This window comes from Harpia harpyja, chromosome 19 (genome assembly GCF_026419915.1).
Source record: "Harpia harpyja isolate bHarHar1 chromosome 19, bHarHar1 primary haplotype, whole genome shotgun sequence".
Taxonomy (NCBI): Eukaryota; Metazoa; Chordata; class Aves; order Accipitriformes; family Accipitridae; genus Harpia; species Harpia harpyja.
Genome location: NC_068958.1, coordinates 24,411,722 through 24,430,055, shown reverse-complemented (window position 1 = coordinate 24,430,055; position 18,334 = coordinate 24,411,722). Strand labels below are relative to the sequence as shown.

General features: G+C 39.7%; 1 long non-coding RNA gene across 6 annotated transcripts in view; it reads right to left on the bottom strand.

Moving 5' to 3' along the window:
- LOC128154194 (uncharacterized) overlaps positions 1 to 18,334 on the bottom strand; it is a 72,226-nt gene that overhangs the window by 35,650 nt on the left and 18,242 nt on the right. The gene's annotated exons all lie outside the window — the stretch shown is intronic.

Genomic DNA, 18,334 nt, shown 5'->3' with positions numbered 1-18,334 from the left:
CCTGAGCCTACAGATTAACCATCCTGACATATTTAAAGCCTAAAATTTGAAAACAACAAAATGAGCAATAAAGGTGAAACATGACACTATCTAAGAATAAATGTTACATTGGTGGATCAGCTGGCAACATTTCAGGAGCTATACGGAATTTGTTCTCATCTCCTAGTGGCAGTCAGTGAATCTTATTTTTCTTTTCAAGGGAATGACTATAGGGAATTATTTGCTAATGCTAGGTGGCTAAAATATACCAGTCTATCAAAAGTTGAACCTGGTGATCTGCTACACTGCAGTTTAATTTTGTAGAAGGAAAGTCACTGTTCCTCAGGATATTAACTCCTCAGAAATGCCACTCCGTACTTTGCTTTTTCTTGCCTGTAAGGACGAGTGCAGACTTTAAACAGAGGCAATCATTCTTTGTTTTTCTAAGTGGAAGGCACTGCAGAATTCCCTTCATTCAACAGCATATGCAAACAAGTAAGCGTAATTTCAGAATATCCAGAAAAAGGAACAAAAATCCACAGTTGCTGTGACTGGAGGGCTGCAGACCACAGAAGCACTTCACCCACAATAAAAAGATGAAAAAGAAATAGACTCCAGCAACCTGTGATACATAACCACGTATTTACATTTCAGTCTAATAATTTTTGAAGAGCCACAGGTATACTCTAGACGATAGACTTCTCCTTTACCAGAAACAGGATCCAAAGAAAACCAGAGAATGCAATACATCAAGTTTACTAGCCTTGACTTCCTTAATTGCTCTGACTGCATCTGAAATTACTCCATGTTTCACACTGCTTACTGTTCTTACTTTTAAGAATTTCAAGGGACAGTTGAATACTGTGAAATGTGATTGCAACTGTAATAGAAATAAAAGCAATACCTTCAAAACACTGTCTTAAACATCTATGTAACAGATGCTGATGCTTTGCCTTAAGGTTAAAATGGATGCATTCAGCATCTGTTACTGAGTCACCGTGACAGAGATTAGAACATTATGTTTGCGTTTAGATTATCTGCTATAAACGCATCCGGGTGACTGTCCTGGGATTAATTCGATGAAGTCTGACATTTGTGTACTATCACCTTATTGTTATCTGGTCCTCACAGGGTTTGTTGGCAATACCGTAACTACCTCCCCCATTCAACTAAAGGAAAGGAAATAAGAAAATGGAAAAGGTCAGACTTCTGAAGTAATCTTCACCATGTGTTTAACATTTACATCACAAAAATTAATGGAATAACTGTAACCGCAGGCACACAAGATAAAGGACAGAAGCCCTTTTTCCTTTGTGGTGCAAGCACCTTCTCACACAGAATCTGTCACTGATTCTTTTCCCAACTGCAGAAGATTTATTTACCATTCCCTTCCAAGATGCCTGCAAACAAGCCTCTAGCTAAAGTTTGCTAGAGAACTGTTTTTGACTTCTCTTGAGGAAACTGTTGCATCACATTCTAAGCACTTGCTGTTTCCACTGTCATAAATGTTCAGGCAGAGAAACAGCAGTGTGCTGGAGTAGATTTGGGGTGCTGGAGATGCATACAGGTTTACAGTATCATGTCTGCTAAATCACTAGGAAACAAAATACTGCCACATTTTCATCCAGCTTTTACTGGGACACAGTATTAGTCCACATATAATTAAATGCAAAGCTATTCTGACTCTGAGGTATTCAGAGAACAAAATCTTCTTAAAACTACTGGGCCCAAATAGATTAACTGTTACTAGTATTTCCTTTCTCACTATGCCAGTTCAAACCACTGCTGTCAGTGGGAGTAGGAAACGTTTGTAAGTACAAAGACAGTCATGCTATCTATTTCACCGAAGTAAAACTGGACCCTGAAGTCTGAAAACTGCAATATTTTGTGTGGTTCTGACTACATATCAAATATCCTCAGCTTCCAAAACCCACTTTGCAACAGGAGGCCTTTGAACAGGCGCTCAGTTCTGCATGTGTCAACCAATCCATGCTACATTCAGAGCCTTTTTACCACTGTGTAGCTGTGACATTTTAACTCAAGCAGATAAAACATCTGGATCCTTTTCTTTTGTTACATGCATCCACAAACCAAAAACTGCAGCAGAGCATTGTATGCCTTTAACAGAGTGGGGTGGGGATAACTTGGAGCTATTTTAATTACATCAATTTAATATGGGATATTTTTATATGTATCAATTTATGTCAGCATGTTGCAAAGTAATTCCAAGGGACAGCCTGAAAATGTGGTACACGATCACTTACACCCAAAAACATAGTCATCTTACTGTATGAAAGGACTGAAAAGAAAAGGGCCAGACCTATAAAGGAAGTTGAACTCAAATGAATAAGCAGTGCTATTCCATGGAGATCCTCCAACAAAGTAGTGACAAGATACGGTGCTCTCAACATAGGTGATGGAGACTGACAAACCTCTATGACTTGGACAGAAATTACAAAATAATGGAGAAATCGGAGCAAAACCTCCTACATAATGGCAAAAGGTTATCAGTAGTAGCCCAAAAAAAGACATCAAACACACAATAGGGTACTAAATGCAATCTTATTCATGCAGCACCTTTGTGAACACCTACAGTTGTCTAGGGCAGGCAAACACAGGCCAAGGCAACAGAAGTTGAGGCTTATGTCCTAGGGTCAAGATAAAATTTAAGAAGCAACAGCTTGCTTGCTTTTTGTTAGCTGGGAGCTAATGTGAAGGTACTGATGTTTTCAATCATCCTCGCTGAAATACACTCAGTGCTAAATTGAGAAGTGCCCTTGAAAACCTCAGAAGTGAGGAAATGAGCAGGAGTAAATAGTGCCTCCCTTTTGAAATCTATGTTCATGGAAGCTTTCCTGAAATGATGACAGTTAGGTAACAAGATGCAACCACTTACAAGGTGTTACCTATTGTGAGGGAAAACTAAGGAGAACCACTTCTCGCTTTAAAAAGCTTCCTATTCTACTAACTTACTCGGAGATGGCAGCTTGAAAGAACACGGTCTTCTGGAAGTGCCTGCTGTAGAGCACAGCCTGAGAAATACATGCACAGCTCTAATTTCAAATATAAACACATTTTAATTTAAAGCTTTTTGAAAAGTTACACAAATGCTTCAATTTAGCACACCTCTGTCTCAGTATGGAAGAACTCTAAATGCTAGAAAGTTCTCAGAAGATGTTACAGGAGCGTCCTCTTCCCAGAGAAAGTGGAGAAAGTCACACCTGACAACTCTCTCAAAGAAAAGTGTCAGAAGCCCTCTTTGCAGCAGGTGAAGGAAAATGCTAGTTTAGGTAAGGAATCTGTCACAGATCTGACACAAGCTCCAGCATGATAAAAGAAGGCATGAGACAAGTTGTCTATGAAAATGTTTGTAATGTCAGCCAAATCCATTCTTCACATTGCATGAGCTACAACAGAAATGGGCAAGGTCCAGTTTTGCAAAGTGATGCATGTTGACTGTGATGGTGCCGTAGCGTACATTTCACTCTAGTGTCAGCTTTGTAAAACTTAAAATCTGAATTATCTGTCTTTACTGTTTCTTTTCTATAAGTTTCCAGTGTGGCCTACTGGCTTTAACAATCAACATGACCTGCCTCTTTCCAGGGGTGCTAATTATCACTTCCTTCTGCAGTTTTGGAATGGCAGAACAAAAATCTGAGAAAAAAAGTAGCTTATGAAGTCCACAACAAGAATAAGTTTTAATATAATGCATTAGTTTCTTCTCATTCGATTCTAGTGAGGGCAATATGATTCCAGGAATGTGTTTGGTCCAAAAGTTTCAATGTCACTGAAATCCTAATCTTTAGAAAACACTGGAAGATGAACTTTGACTGTATAGACCTTTAAATAAAAATAGCATTTTTACTTATGTATTCTTCCCAAGTGCCTGCTTCTTCCTAGTATGTTTCCCATCCTAACACTGTATGTTTTTGCAGCTGGCAATTGACACTGCCAATGAGCCTTTATGTTCAATGTTATTTAATATATTCCCATCAGAAAGCTATTTTTACTATTCAATTTCAGTATCTTCTTGAAGTGTCTTGCATATAATGTTCATATTTTAATTTGCATTTTTCCCATAGGATAAGTAAATAAAGATTCAAACAACAATATTGAAAGAATTTAGGCTTGTTTGCTGAGAGAAAGAATTTTATAGAATGGAAAACTGCTTTGTTTCACCAAAAAAAAAGGAAAAAATACAACTTTATGTTTCAGATGGCTACACTGGAGATAACCGATACAGCACCATCATAATGGTACATTTGCATTTAATTTTATAGGTATGGGAAAATAACATGCTCAGTTATCATTATAAATGGTAGGATGAAAAGTTCTCAAAATACTGTCCCATTCCATAGAACAAACTCTTAAACAGCTACAACTGGCCCTTCAAGAGGCAGTCTGTGTGGATCTCTGTGCATGTGCCATTTTTCCATGAAACTGGCATTTCCTGGCCTAGCATTACATGCTGTGGCTAAGCCCATGCCACCCAATTTTCCCTTAACGTTTGAGCAGCACGCTTGCAAGGAATCACACATCACATAGTCCTGTGTTCTGCTGTCACAGTTGCAGGGTGATGCAGTGGGAACCTTCAGGTTCACATCTGGAGGAAACACCAGCCTGTTCTAGGGCTCAGGACCATTCTTTGTGCCAAGGGCATTTGAGTTCAGCGCTCTCACAATCCCTTCTAGATTTTCATACATACAAAACTCAAAAACACCCAGGAAGATGGAATCAGTTCCACCTGAGAGTAGAGCAGCAGCATAGACTAAAATGGTTCTTTCATTTACACTTCAAATATGCTTTGTTCACAAAACTGTAATTGGCATATTGTTCATATTGCTCAGAAAGCTCACAATAGCATGAGCTGATTTACAGTGTTTGAAGAGTAGATAGCATTTACATAAGTTTACTGAGGACATATCTGTCATTGCTGCATTACAGTAAGATGTAAATTTCCTTTCTGCTATAGTCTACTAAATAAGCATACTCTGTCTCTTCCCCTGGACTGAGAAAATTTTTATTCACACACAACCAGTATAAAAATACTGTGACCTCTTTAACAATTTTCAAGCCAATACTTTCTGCTGAATTGGAAAAATAATCTTATGTGGCTACAGAAATAATGTTTGTGTTTTATCAGTGTTGTTCCCGCCAAAGGCTGGATTATCTGTTTCACATCCATTTAAACACAGGAAGGTTATAACAGGGCAGACAGCAATCTGGACTTTATTGGCTGGGAAAACTGACCTCATAAATCTGATTTGATACATCTGTCCTTTCGGCTGTCTGCATATATGCCCATGCGTCCAGTTGGCCATGTGCCTGCTCAGTGGTAGATCAGCTTCTGTGGCTACTGCACAGGGGATTTTCCATCTCCCCCTTTCTGCTACAAAAATAAATATTGAAAGAAGTGCAGAAAGGAAGACATGTTTTTAGTTGCTTGTAGGTGCTTAAGAAAGACAATGTACTGTTACGATGAACAGTCAGGAAGCCATTCAAGCTACCTAAAGTAAGTTTAGTAGATTATGTCTATCCATCTATTTCTGTAAGCAGACACTGATACTACTCTCACTGGCATACTTTCTGAGTACACAGGAGAGTCTATGAATGGAGTACATCACTACACAATGTTGCAGGCCATCTCACATCCCAAACACCTTACAGCTCCCAATTCAACAGCAAAAGATTGGTATCTACCACTTGAACCCAGTTAAAAATATTAAACTTTCAAAGAGACCAAGTTTCAAGTAGGGAATGAAGGATCAGAACAAGCGCTGTGTAACTACAAAGTAGGTATTATGGTATAACAATTATTCCAGGTATATGAATGTGCTGAACTGCATTTACTAGAGTGAAATGTTTCAGTTTGTTTATCACCAAAGACACATGAAGTCTGTTGCTCTGCAGCACAGTGCAGATACACAATAGTGAGCTTTTTAAAGGGAGTCACCAGCAATCTCTTCTTCCTCCAGTGTTCTGGCCACTCCATGATTTAGGACTATCCATACAGGCTTACATCATTTGTTTTCCATCAGTAAACCAATTTAACATAATTAGTGAATAGAAGAGAAAGAAAAAGATCACATTTCGCTCATTGCCTTTTCAAAATGAAGACTGTCAATCTATTTAAATAAAAGTCCCTATACCAATCGACAGTCTTTACAACAGCTCATACTAGCTCAAGAACATGTTCTCTTCTTTCTGTTAGCTGCCACTGGTCTCTAGGAGCCTTGATATCAAACTTCAGAAGTGCTGCTATTATACTCTACCTGGAAAAGTGACACTATGTGATAGACGTAGGAACAAATTAAAAACTGAACATTGCCATTTTAGAACATTTCCCTCCTGCCTTAGATTTTCTTTTTTGATAGACACACGGGTAATGTCATGATTGATAAACATTTCTGTTCCAAACATCTGACTTAGTTGCTAGATGCATATAACAGCAGTAAAATATATACCTAAGAAGCCTGGCATCTGTACTGATTTATGCTTGTTTCAGGCACTGTTGTTTAACTTCATAGTAGGAGAGCAGAGTATTAAAAAACAGATTAGACTCCATACTATGGATGGATTTGGCAGTCCAGCTGCTTAGAAGGAAAGCAAAGAAGAATGGGCTCATGCTATTGATCCAATTTTCTGCTATGTGCTGAGAGGATGCAGCAGTTTGCTCTGATTTTACAATGATTCCACTTCCCAACAGCTCTTCTAGTAGTGCAGGGTAAGATAAGAAGATCATGGGAACAGCAGCTGATAGAATAATCCACCCATTGATTCCTTCTCCCTGCTTACTCCCTGTGTTTTAATTGAATTTTGTGGTTCAGCATTGGTTTTAGCCTGTGCTTTCCGAGTCAACTAGAGTACAAAGTAAAGCAATGGGAAAAATCAAATTCTTGAATTTTGTCCAATTCCATTTGGACAAAAATAGACTCAAAGATTCTCATTGCAAATTTGACTCTGGAATGAAGGTTGTGTTGGGTTTTTTTTGTTCTAGTTTGGGTTTTTCTCCTTTTCACTCAGCTCTTCCTTGTAATAAGGGCAATGTGAAATGGAGAATGTTGGGAAAGAGAAATTTTCCTGTTCCCAGCAAGCAGGTTAAAAAACTAAGGGAGCTGGAGGTTTTGAAGAACTCCCTTCTGACACAGAAGTCAGAGAAGAAACTTAGCAGAGTGGGACAAGTTGCTGTCAGTCACCTCTTACATAAACACTTTCTTTGCCAGTCATGCTAGAACTTGGTTTGCAGTCTCTCATCAATGCACTACGTAAATGCTAGTAATTTAAATGCTGGACATCTAAAGGCATTACAACGTTAAATATAATTCTAAAAGAAAGGGAGATGTTTAAAAATAGAGATGAACAGTTCACTTCCACTCCAGCACTGGGCAGAGTCTTTACATGCCCTGCTTTCCCTGTGGTTAAGTTTCAGTCAAGTAATAGTGTTTTCCACCACCTTGAAAATAGGGTCCTCCATCACTCTTTCTTTCTGCTTTACCTGGAGAATGCCTTTAAGAATCTAGGAGTTAAGACTTACAAGCATGGATGATGATTTGTTTGATGATTTACTAACAACCAAGACTACGGATGATAAGCTCCAATTCAGTATCTCCCTATTCTTCAGCAAACTCCATGCAAACTGCAGGTAACTAATGTCCTTTCCTCCTTAGCAGAGCTGTCACAAAAGCACGGTTTCATTCCAAAAGGACAGTGTGCGAACAGTACTGTATACTTTTTCAAAAGTTCAAGTGGTTAAGGAACTGATAGGCCATATGTAAACAGAAAATACATGAGAAAAAAAAAAGGCACACACACAACGTTTCACATTGATCACAAGGTTGTACAATGACTTCGGGTCCACTAAAGAGCTGCATGCATAAAATCAAGATTAGAGCTGAAGAATAAGGGAGGCACTCTTTGAATATCCTGTAAGTTACCCTGGACCTCCAGAACTCCTTAGTAGCTGTTCTTTATAGGAAAACATTAAGCATATGTATTATGTGAGATTTATAAGTTTGAGTTCTGCTCTTAATATAGTAACACTTATAATTCCTAGGTTAATTTCCAAGCAGAATTACTTTACCCATCTGACAGCTTGCGTTTGGAATGATACAAATTTTGGAAAGGCTTATGGAATGACAAATGCAATGTAAAATTGTATTTGCATGTCCCGAGGAGAATAGTAAGAAGAGGAAAACCCAAAATACCAACTCTCCCTTCTTGCATAACGAAGAATAGTTTTAAGACATAATGTGGTTCAGCATTTCAAAAGAATCACAGCATAGCGAGGAGAATGGTGCCAAGACACATAGCAGAACGGCAGGAACTCATGCAGCGCCAAGTCTTTAACGCTACAGATCTTGGATATTCATGCAGAAGCCAGGCATGATGCTATCCACAAGTCAGCTACACGTCCGTGTCTAGTCATCGACTACACTGCATGGTCTTTCAGATTACAAGAATGAAGACAAAATGAGGCAAGAGCCTTCAGCAATACTGATCACCTGCACATTTTTCTAAACAGCAATCATAAGACAGACAATCAAAACTCCTTTTTATGGCAATGACTGCTCTAGTCTTATCTTCTTCATGTTTGGAAAGAGGATATGACATGTGCATTGCATTAAGGAAAAGAGGAATAAAATCAATATCCAGGTTAGAACCAATAACTGTCTCTCGTTTGGGGATCATCTGGTCTAAGTGGGGTTCTTCCTGCCATCCAAAGAGGGCCCACATGAGTTTCGTAATCCAGGCTCAAGATAAGCCAGCAAAAACATGTGTCTTCTCCCACTGCTTTCAGAACAACATTCGCATTGAAACACTGTACTTCACCAGAAACAAGGCAGTGCCAGCAAGGTAATTGACCCATTGATTCCAGGTATAAAATACTGTACAAATCTCTTAGTGGTAATATATCCACTTCATCTGTAGTTTCCAGTTCTTCAACAGCACGCAGAGTAAGTTTTTGTTTGCTGAGCACTGCATGACCACATTATATAAAGTTGCTGCTAGCAATATCAAAACATATTAAAAGTTTAACTAAGACAATGTGTTTCAGAAGAATTTGCTTTCTTTGGAGCTGGAATGTCCCCATAAAAAGGCATGATCTGTACTAGACTGAGCTGTCCAATGATCTGCAAACGCTGCACATTTTGTCCTTGAGTAAACCCTGCTTTCTTCAAACCCAAATTGGTTTGGATTCCTCCTGTGCATGCAAAGAGCATTTTCAACTAATGCTACAGCTGCATGTCTTAAACCTGCATTGATTTGTATGGTTGACTTTCACAGATGTACTTTCACTTCATGGTATTGCAAGTCCACTGACAATGCCACAGAGCCTCTTCATGGTACCCCTAGGAGGGGGTGTGTGTGAAAGTGCCCCTGAAAAGCATAGCTGTTTCCATTTTCAAGGCTTCATCCACTACCCTGATTTGGCCAAAAAAAAGGTTTTGTCCCCAAGATTCTCCCTCTTCCTGCTAGCCCGCTGAAAATACTATTATTTATGTAGATCTGTGCAGCATACAAAAATATAAATCAGCACATGCACGTTTTTAATTTCTCCCTGTGCCGACACAGACTTGTGGTTACTCGCGGCCTTCTGCTTCTCCCGAGTGCCTCTCTCCCCATCTCACCTGGCCCCTCACCACTACTTCATCTCATCCTCTGCAGCATCCCATATTTCCACTACAGTTTTTTCACTATTTCTCCTTAAAGCTTTGTATTCCTCAGACTCCCCCACCTCCCCGTTAATACTTGTGGTCCCACATTAGCGCACAAGGCAAGAAAGTCCAGGACACATAAAAGTGAGTCTGTTGAGAGCTTCACTCCACTGCTGATAAAGGCTGAGGGATTTTAATTTTGCAGAGTTTGAGAAGACTTACCCAGCAATACAGAGGTGAAAATATAGCGAAGACGAAACAATGTCTGTATTACTGAAAGAAAAACCCGGTGCATGAGTGTTACAGTCCTACCAAGGGTTGACTCCATAACTAGTTTTCCTCATAGCAAAACTGAAAAGCTGTGCCTTCATTCAGTTTTCAGCTTAGAATACTTCTCACACACAGAACTATGCCTTTTACTGCAGAACAACTTAACGTACGTAGGCACTCTCACACTGGCTCAGTCTAAAGGTAGTTCTGGCCTGGAGCTCTGTCTCCAACATTGCCCAGAATATGCATAGAAAGCAAGTGCAAGAAACAGGGCAAGTGCAGAGCAATTCAATCTTTGATATACCCTCCCAGTTTACTGCCTTTTTTAGTAGTAAAGACAAGTTGTAACATTGGCAGGGAGTCCCAGCTTTTTACACTTTCATCAGTTCTATTGTTGTTAACACAATACAGAGCTCAGGTCCTGGAAGACAAGTATGATATGGAATACTTTTAGAGCATTGCTTTAAATGCAATCATTTGCACTTCTTTTCAGCCTTCCCCCAAAGCCTCTTTAAGATTTCACACTAAAGACAAGAAGATACTGGACACAGAGATTGTGAAAAGCAAGTCCATCCTTTGAGTCTTCTCGTGTCAGGGCAGGATCCCTCCAACTGACCACATTCTTTAAGCTGTTTTAAAATGTCCCACCTTCAGTAGTCAAATGCATCTCACTCTGAGTTTGATGTTAAGCCTACGTTCCTAATTTCATAGCAGGACTTTCTATTACATCCTTTGTAACTCCCCCAGATAGTACTGAAGGGACCATAGCTGAGTGCAGAAGCTAGGGTCAGTCATAGCTAGACAACGAAATTTTTCCTTTGCGTGAGTACACATTGACATAGTGAGAGAACACTTATAAATGCAGGAGATAACCCTCATGCTTAAAGATAATATTCATATTCTGGTATTTAGTAAGAGAAAGGCAGTTTAAAAACTTATGAGTGATGACTGCCTTAAAAAAATGGGCTCTCTCCAAAAGAGACAGAACTAGCTTCTTTTACCAACATGGAGTGGTGTTCAGTAGGGTGGAGTGGTGTCCAGTCTGAGACATAGTGCACATGCCTGAAGGAAAACTGCAGTCAAGGTCTGATCTTACTACTGTGAAAGTAGAAAGGCCTTGTCAATATCTGCAGAATTTGAACCAACAGAAAAACTAGGAATCAGCCTGACAAAGTGATAGCACTGCTCTTTTCAGTGAATAAAAGCCACTGCAAAAAAGAGACATTTTACACTTCATTGTTGTGAATGTGGTCTCTAGGTTTGGACGGTTTCTCTCCATCAGATTATGCGAGCCTATGTGTCCCCAGAAAGTGGCAGTCTCTTCAAGCATATTTTCCTTTTTAATTAAAATAACATTTTGAAAATAAAATTTCCCCATGACAAGAATAAATGACAGAACAGCAGGTGTAGTGATTAGCTTGTAAGGACTTGTAAAATGCAAGACTAATGAGCTGAAATACACTCTTGCAGAATATCAAAATGATTTCTGCACAAGGGTGAAGGCGTTCCTTGTTTTTTTAATGAACATTTAGTGCAACAGATGGCTTGACTACTGTGGACATAAAAATGGTTTTATCAGATGTCACCACTGCTTGCAAATGTCAGACATCTCAGAAAATAAGTATGCCTCAGAGATCACCTACACAAACCTCGGGGCACCTCTCTGCATCCATATGCTGAGTCCATGTGCAGTTCTAGTCCCAGGGTGGGCACAGTGGAGTTAGAAAAGGTTCACAGAAGGGAATGTAAAGAGATTAAGATGAGGTAACAGCTGCCTTACAAGGAGAGACTAGCAAGACTGTGGCTCCTTGGATTGGGGACTAAGAAGGTAGGGCAGGGCATGATGAAGGTTTACAAAATGATGAAGTTGGTGGATATGGTGAATATGGAACTGCTGTTCAAGAAACCTGACATTACTGAAACTCGTAGACACTCACTGAAACTTACGTGAGATCAGTTCAGAACACCTACAAGAAAGTACTTTAAGCAGATGGTAGAGAACTACTGGATATTGCTGCCGCAAAAGGTTGTGGAAGCAAATAGTGCCTGTAGGCTGAAAAAAGAACCAGACAAGTTCACGGACACCAGGTTCACCCAGATATAAATGGAATTAGGCTACGGGTGTGCTTTCAACGTCCCTACTTCAGTGACTGTGAGTAAATCTTATCTCCTGCTGCCACTTCTGGAGACAAAGTGCATTTTTTATTAATCTAATTCTGCTGTAGTCATTAAACACTCTTTTCTGTTCCTAAAGCTTTAATAAAAAAAACCAAACACAAAACACCAAAACCAGTACATTTACCACAGACTACAGACTAACAAAGCTAACACTTTCAGGCATCAATACATAAAGAGTGAGTAACAGTACTGTTTTTAATTACTGCCATGCAACAATGCTAGGAACAGAGAATCATGTTTTACAGCAACACCTAAGTGTGCTCCTCCTCAGAAACACAGAGAAGCACTGGTCAGGGAGAATCCTGCAGATGGGATTATTTTTCAAACACTGAATTCAACTTAACAAAATTAAATCTTGAATGACTGCGAGGCAATCTGTGGTTCTCCCCAGTGTATGGCCTCTAGCATGGTAACTGATTTATGATAAAGCACAGGTAGCTTGAAAACTTTTACAGAGCTTAAGTGTTTGAAGAAATTTGCTGATCTTGTAAAGCCTGTCCTGGTACCAGAGCTTGCACAAATCATAGATGAACTTTAAAGCAGCCATGTAATACCTGTTATCACAAAGTAATTGCTAACTTTACCAATTACTTGTTTTACCTCAACTCCACAGCTTGGTGAAATTTTGCTAGTTAGTACTTCAGTCTTCTCTGTTGCAGCACAAATATTCTCTTAAAAACTTTCAGCAAAACCAGTGCCCCTATGAAAGAAGTTTTAGGCAGCACGTTTATAGAAAAAGAGGTGGGCCAAGCAAGCCGGACCCCTTATGGCCGTGTTCAGACCAAAGAGCAGGAAAAGATATTTAATGAGAAGCCTAATTTTACACTTAAAAAAGATTACATACCAGCAACTTCAATGCCAAAGTGTTTGTCCTATCTCCTCCACAAGATTTAAGCAACAAGGCAACCTTCCCTGATAGCACCAAGTTCTCCTCTTGAGGTCTACTTTATGACAGAAGGTCAAGGGGCACCCTGAAATGTTTTAGGGCGCATTGAAAAAAGAAGATACTTCTGTAGAAGAATCTTTGGCACAGTGCTCATAGTTCCTGTGATGTTCCGAAGCTGCCTCCTATCCAGGGCCACTGAAGCCTCCCTTAAGAACAAGTACAACATACTGCCTTGTGGGGATTGCCTGTAGGTCAGACTCTGATACACATCATATTCGATGTGCCTGTCCCTCTAGTGAGACCTGCTGCTGTATATGAAGATTCTGTACTGCAAGCCTGAAAGAAGGAAAAATTCTGATGTGATCATATGTCATTTGCCCACTAACATGGCAAAAAGGATCAGATTATAATACTCATCCCCTGTGGATATAAAATCTCTTAAGCGGCTGCCAACTCCCAAAGGTCATGAGCAAAGTATGGCCGTACTGGCAAATTACTCTCATTATCTCAGTGCACATTATGCACATGTGATGAAGCCAGACTTTGACAAGGAGACATAGTTTCTAGTAGAGCATGGTGGCAGAGCGGTAGAGAGCAAGAAGAGAAAACATGAAGCCTGTTTCATAGACCAGAGCAGAGAGGAGCCATTCTACGCCAGAGTCAATACTCCTCTCTGGTCCCAAATCCTTTGCAGCAAGCAGAGCAGCAATGCTGGAAGCCATGGTTTCTCGGGGAATCTGCAAACGACAGCCTCGCTATCCAGCAACAGGTGGCATGTCCAGACCTCCTGAAGAATGGTCTCATTTCATGCTGACATTGGATGAGTGAGTCTTTAAACAGCTATGAGCTGCACTGACAGTGCTAACACCCCCCCAAAAAGGATACTGCTGTCAGACTCTGTGGATCTTAGAAAGATTAATGCTAGCACAGTGTTAGTAGCATATAACCAGTCAAAAAAAACCCCAACCCCAAAACAGGGGAAGCATGCATTTTACTACCTCTCAAAATGCTCCTGTCACAGAGATGAATATGAAAGGTACACCAGACCATGTGTGCTTCCTACAAAACTGCATCAAAGGAGCTCTTGTCCATGGAGAGTGACCTCATAAAAAAGTCCACAACTAGTGAACTCTGACTGACAAACTCTTTATGGTTTCCAACCAGGTCTGGTTCAGCCAAGGGCAAAAAGCTACATCCTGGGAAAAAACTTTGCAGCTACTAAGCAGAATATCTTAAAACTTTTTATCCCCTCACAGAAGAGCATGGAATAAACATCTGAGTGCTGATTTTCAAAATCCATAGTTCCTTTAATATTTTAAATAGCATATACACTCTCGTTTGACCCTCACTGCCAACCAATAGCTGAGCGTTAATAAAAAAGGTATTCCAACAGAAGTGCAGACCTTGTGTATTCCAGAAATATTTGTAGTTACTGTCTTTCCAGTCAACTATCAGGCAAAACCTCTGCTGAGTCTGAAGAGTAATGAAAAACTTTTCTTGTAGCTCTGCTCTGTCTATATGCCACTGCCATTAGAATTATATTCTCCGTCTGTAACAGCACTTCAACAATCAACATTTTGCTTTTAGTAAGCTCAGGCTTTTGAAATGTTTTCATTTATAGTAAAAGGGTTTCTTTCTACTGTGTACTATATAACTAACCAAAAGAGAAAGAAGAGATTAGTGCAAATCACTTCCATAATTCACCATAAATGAATGTTTCTAATCACCACTTGGTTTGAATTGCAGTGTATTGGAAATGCATCACGTACAGATCAATTTTCCGACGCACCCAAGCTACATTCTGTATGCGTTATTGACTCAACTGTGAAGCCATGTGGCAGAAACAGTTAAGAAAATATTTACAGGAGACTGAGTCCTACAGTAAATCAGTAATGAACTTGTTTGTCTGACCTATTTATTCATGACCCATAAGTGAGCTTCTGCTTTTTTCTAGTAACATCTACCATGCACATACTATAAAGCAATGCTACACAAACTAACAAAGACAAAACAGACCACTTAATTCCTGTATCAACTTTTTCATTTTTTTTTAACTAACACAAGAAGAGAATTTGCACTGTGATCATTCCTTCCAACCTCTTGATTAAATTCTACTTAGCCAAACATGGGTAAGCTTCCTCCCACTGAATATTAAGGGAAAATTTTAATATCTCTTTACATTCAATTTAGCCTTAGGAAGAGAGCTCTCAGACAAGTTTACCCAAGATAGCTATGTTCTGTTTTCTGGAAATTTTTAAAACTGGAAATGATAAATACTCTATTAGGTAAAACAGACACTGTCTTATAATTTGAATGCCTCATTTGACATGATTAAAACTTTTCCTGCATACACATCAAAGCACCTCCAGGACAACTAGGGGAAGTCGGTTATTTTTGATCCATCTTTCTTCGTGCAGAAACTTAGTATTACAAGGAAGTATTGAATGTAACTGTTTGCATACACACATGTAAATAAGTGTCTCTGAAGAAAATAAAACTTGTTAACCTCATCCTATGCCCCTATGCTTTTACGGGATCTCTGAAAACTGTGTGCCCCTTTCTCAGCAACCCCACACCTCTCTAAAGTGCCGAGATTTTAGGAACAGCAGCTGTACTCACCTGTGTTAATTTCAAACCCAGGACGATTTCAGAAATAAATGAGGACTTTCATAATTTTGGGCAGCTTTTTCCTTTGAAGGGTGTTGCTCCTAAACAGAAAAGCCCAGCTACTTCTCAAACGCCTTCCCTGAGACTTTCAGCAGCACAAAAGACACTGACTCCAGGAGGAATCCACCTACAGTCCTCAAGCCCTCTTACAACCCTAAACATACCACATAAGCTTAAGGCACTTTTTTCATACATTGTGCCTCCTCCACCCTTCAGCCTTCTTGGACATAAGCGCTGATGTGGAAGGAGGAGGCTGTGACGATCCACGGTTGCTGTTGTGGGGCTTAGGGAAACACTGAACTGAGCCTAGCAGTCGGAACAGACAGCACTACAGTCAGGAGAGCACAAAACGTTTTACCTGTAGTCATGACTCTCAACAGTGCTGCTCTTCCTTTTGGTCTGAGCACTTTTGTTTTCCTGAAATGAAATGTGTTAGTGCACTACATGGCAGTACTCAGGCATGCATTAGATTGATTTACTCTTAGGGGGAACTGGAGATGTTGTTTAAGGAAGCTCGTACAAGAGACCATGGGAGACGTGGAATTATTGTAGTAGAGGCAGAGAAATAACTGGATGTAAATCTGTAGAGAACCAGGATTCATTAGTTCTGTGCTCACAGAAGTTCTCTTTATGCAGCTGCTTCTCTGATTCCAGAGCGCATCTTTTCCTTCCTCAGCCTAACATTACCAGTCCTCACCTTGTATGCAGTGACCTGCCAAAGCAAGAAAATCCTCAGCTCCTGGAGGATAAAAGTTAAGCAACCATGCACGTAGTAAGACTCTTCCCTTTAAATCTGTGGTTCAGACCACTGCTAAAAGAGAAAGATACATGACCCCGGTGCAATGCTTTCAGCCGCTCAGCTCAGAGTGTAGTAGTCCACCTGGGATTAGGCATTCTTCCATGCATTGCTAGTGTGCCTGTAGGGCCACACCTACTCCAAAAGCTAGAAACAGTGTTTGTTTGGGTTACATGGGAACATAAGAAAAGAGAATACAAGCTAGTGCTTTTTCCCAGACATTGTCACAGCTGTCTTCCTTGCTTGCTATCAGCCTGCTGGTGTAAACTCAAAAGGTACAAGAACAAGGTACAAGAGGAGGATTTCTTCACGACAGAAATAAGTGCTTGTGATACAGATTAAGTACAAACACAGTATATTATTGATTACTGTGTCCCAATGAGCTTTTGTGACCACAGTTTTAAGAAAAAAAAGGCAGCTCTTGCCAAGAAATCAATTGTAAGGATGCTAAACCCAAGTGTGCACTAACTTTTAAGTAAAGGAAAACAAAAAGCGTATCTTTTTATATCGCTGTTTTGACGCTGTTTGCTACAGTCACAATGAGCTATAATGCTCTTTCAAATTTTCCAGCACAAAGTCCTAATCTGAGGATATTCTAATGAAGCGAGACAAATGCTCAACACAAGAACAGCCTGGCATTTCTGCAATGAAATATGAAGCTAAGGCCAAATCCCGAGGTCAAGTTTTACAGGCAAAACTTTCAGAAACTCTGATGGCTGGTTGTGTAAATGAAGACATCACGCTTTGGCCTGTGACTGCTATCATGTGTGGAAAGCATTTTTCTTTTAGAGAAACAAAGCAATCTGCATAATTCTGGCAAATTGGGAAGGTAATTTTTGCACTTGCATCAGGCATTTTGTGCTGCAACTTCCTTAAGGATATTTCAGGCAATTTTAAATGCACACCACCTCCAAGAAACAGTCTAACACTGAAGCCACTGTTATATTTGGCAGTGTGTGAAAGAAATTTAAGGTTTGTCTACTAGTTTTAATAATATATGAAGATGTGTTTGCTTCAGGTTCAGAAAGCAGCATATCCATGTGGCAAATAAGAAACATTATAATCTGAAAGCTACTTTGCCTTCTTGCTCTACGCCTTTACACAGTACCTTCCACGCATCTTTCCCCTCCCCAAAGGATTTTAAGGACAAGTCTCTCCAGATGGCTGCCCTCTTCTGGATGGAATCAAAAATGTTTGATTATTTCCACATAGATAAAATGTAGTGGTCTGATTTTCAATGGAGGACGATTTAAATTTTTTCCTTGTGTCTGTGTAATCACAAAGGTTACACTATGCCAGAATGAGAACTATGAAATTCTGAGGGGCTGCTTCATAATTCTCTGCATAGTTAGCCAACCTTTTTTTTAGAGTAGAGTTTTTAGCCAACTTGCTTTTTTTTCTGTATCTTATGAAATTTTTCACTTTTGTATTTCTTTCCTATATTTATCAGTACTTCAAACACACTGTTGTTTCCTTGTAAAGCACTAATCCTCCTCCACAAACATAATGGGAAACATTTCCATATCTCTTTGTTGCTTAAGGTAAGCATGTTAAACAGAGAATATTACGGCTGGAAGGATTCATATATGATCGTTCCCTCTGCCCCAAGTCAGGGTCAAATATTTCTTTGCTACTCTAGATCAGTGTTCGGCTGACCCCTGTTAAAGACAGCTGATAATGGGAACGGCACAATTTTTGCAGGGAACCCAGTGCACTGCTTCACCAGTTAACTATTAGTGTTCCTATAGATTTGTTTACAGACTCATGACATGAGTAAAGGACTCTAGAGATGATTTCAAAAGGATCCATTCATTAGCGAGCTCAGAGTTTCTTTCTGTGAGCTCTCATCTTTAAATTGAGTGCAAGGATTAAGATGCAAAGTAGAAAGGCTGAAGACAAAAC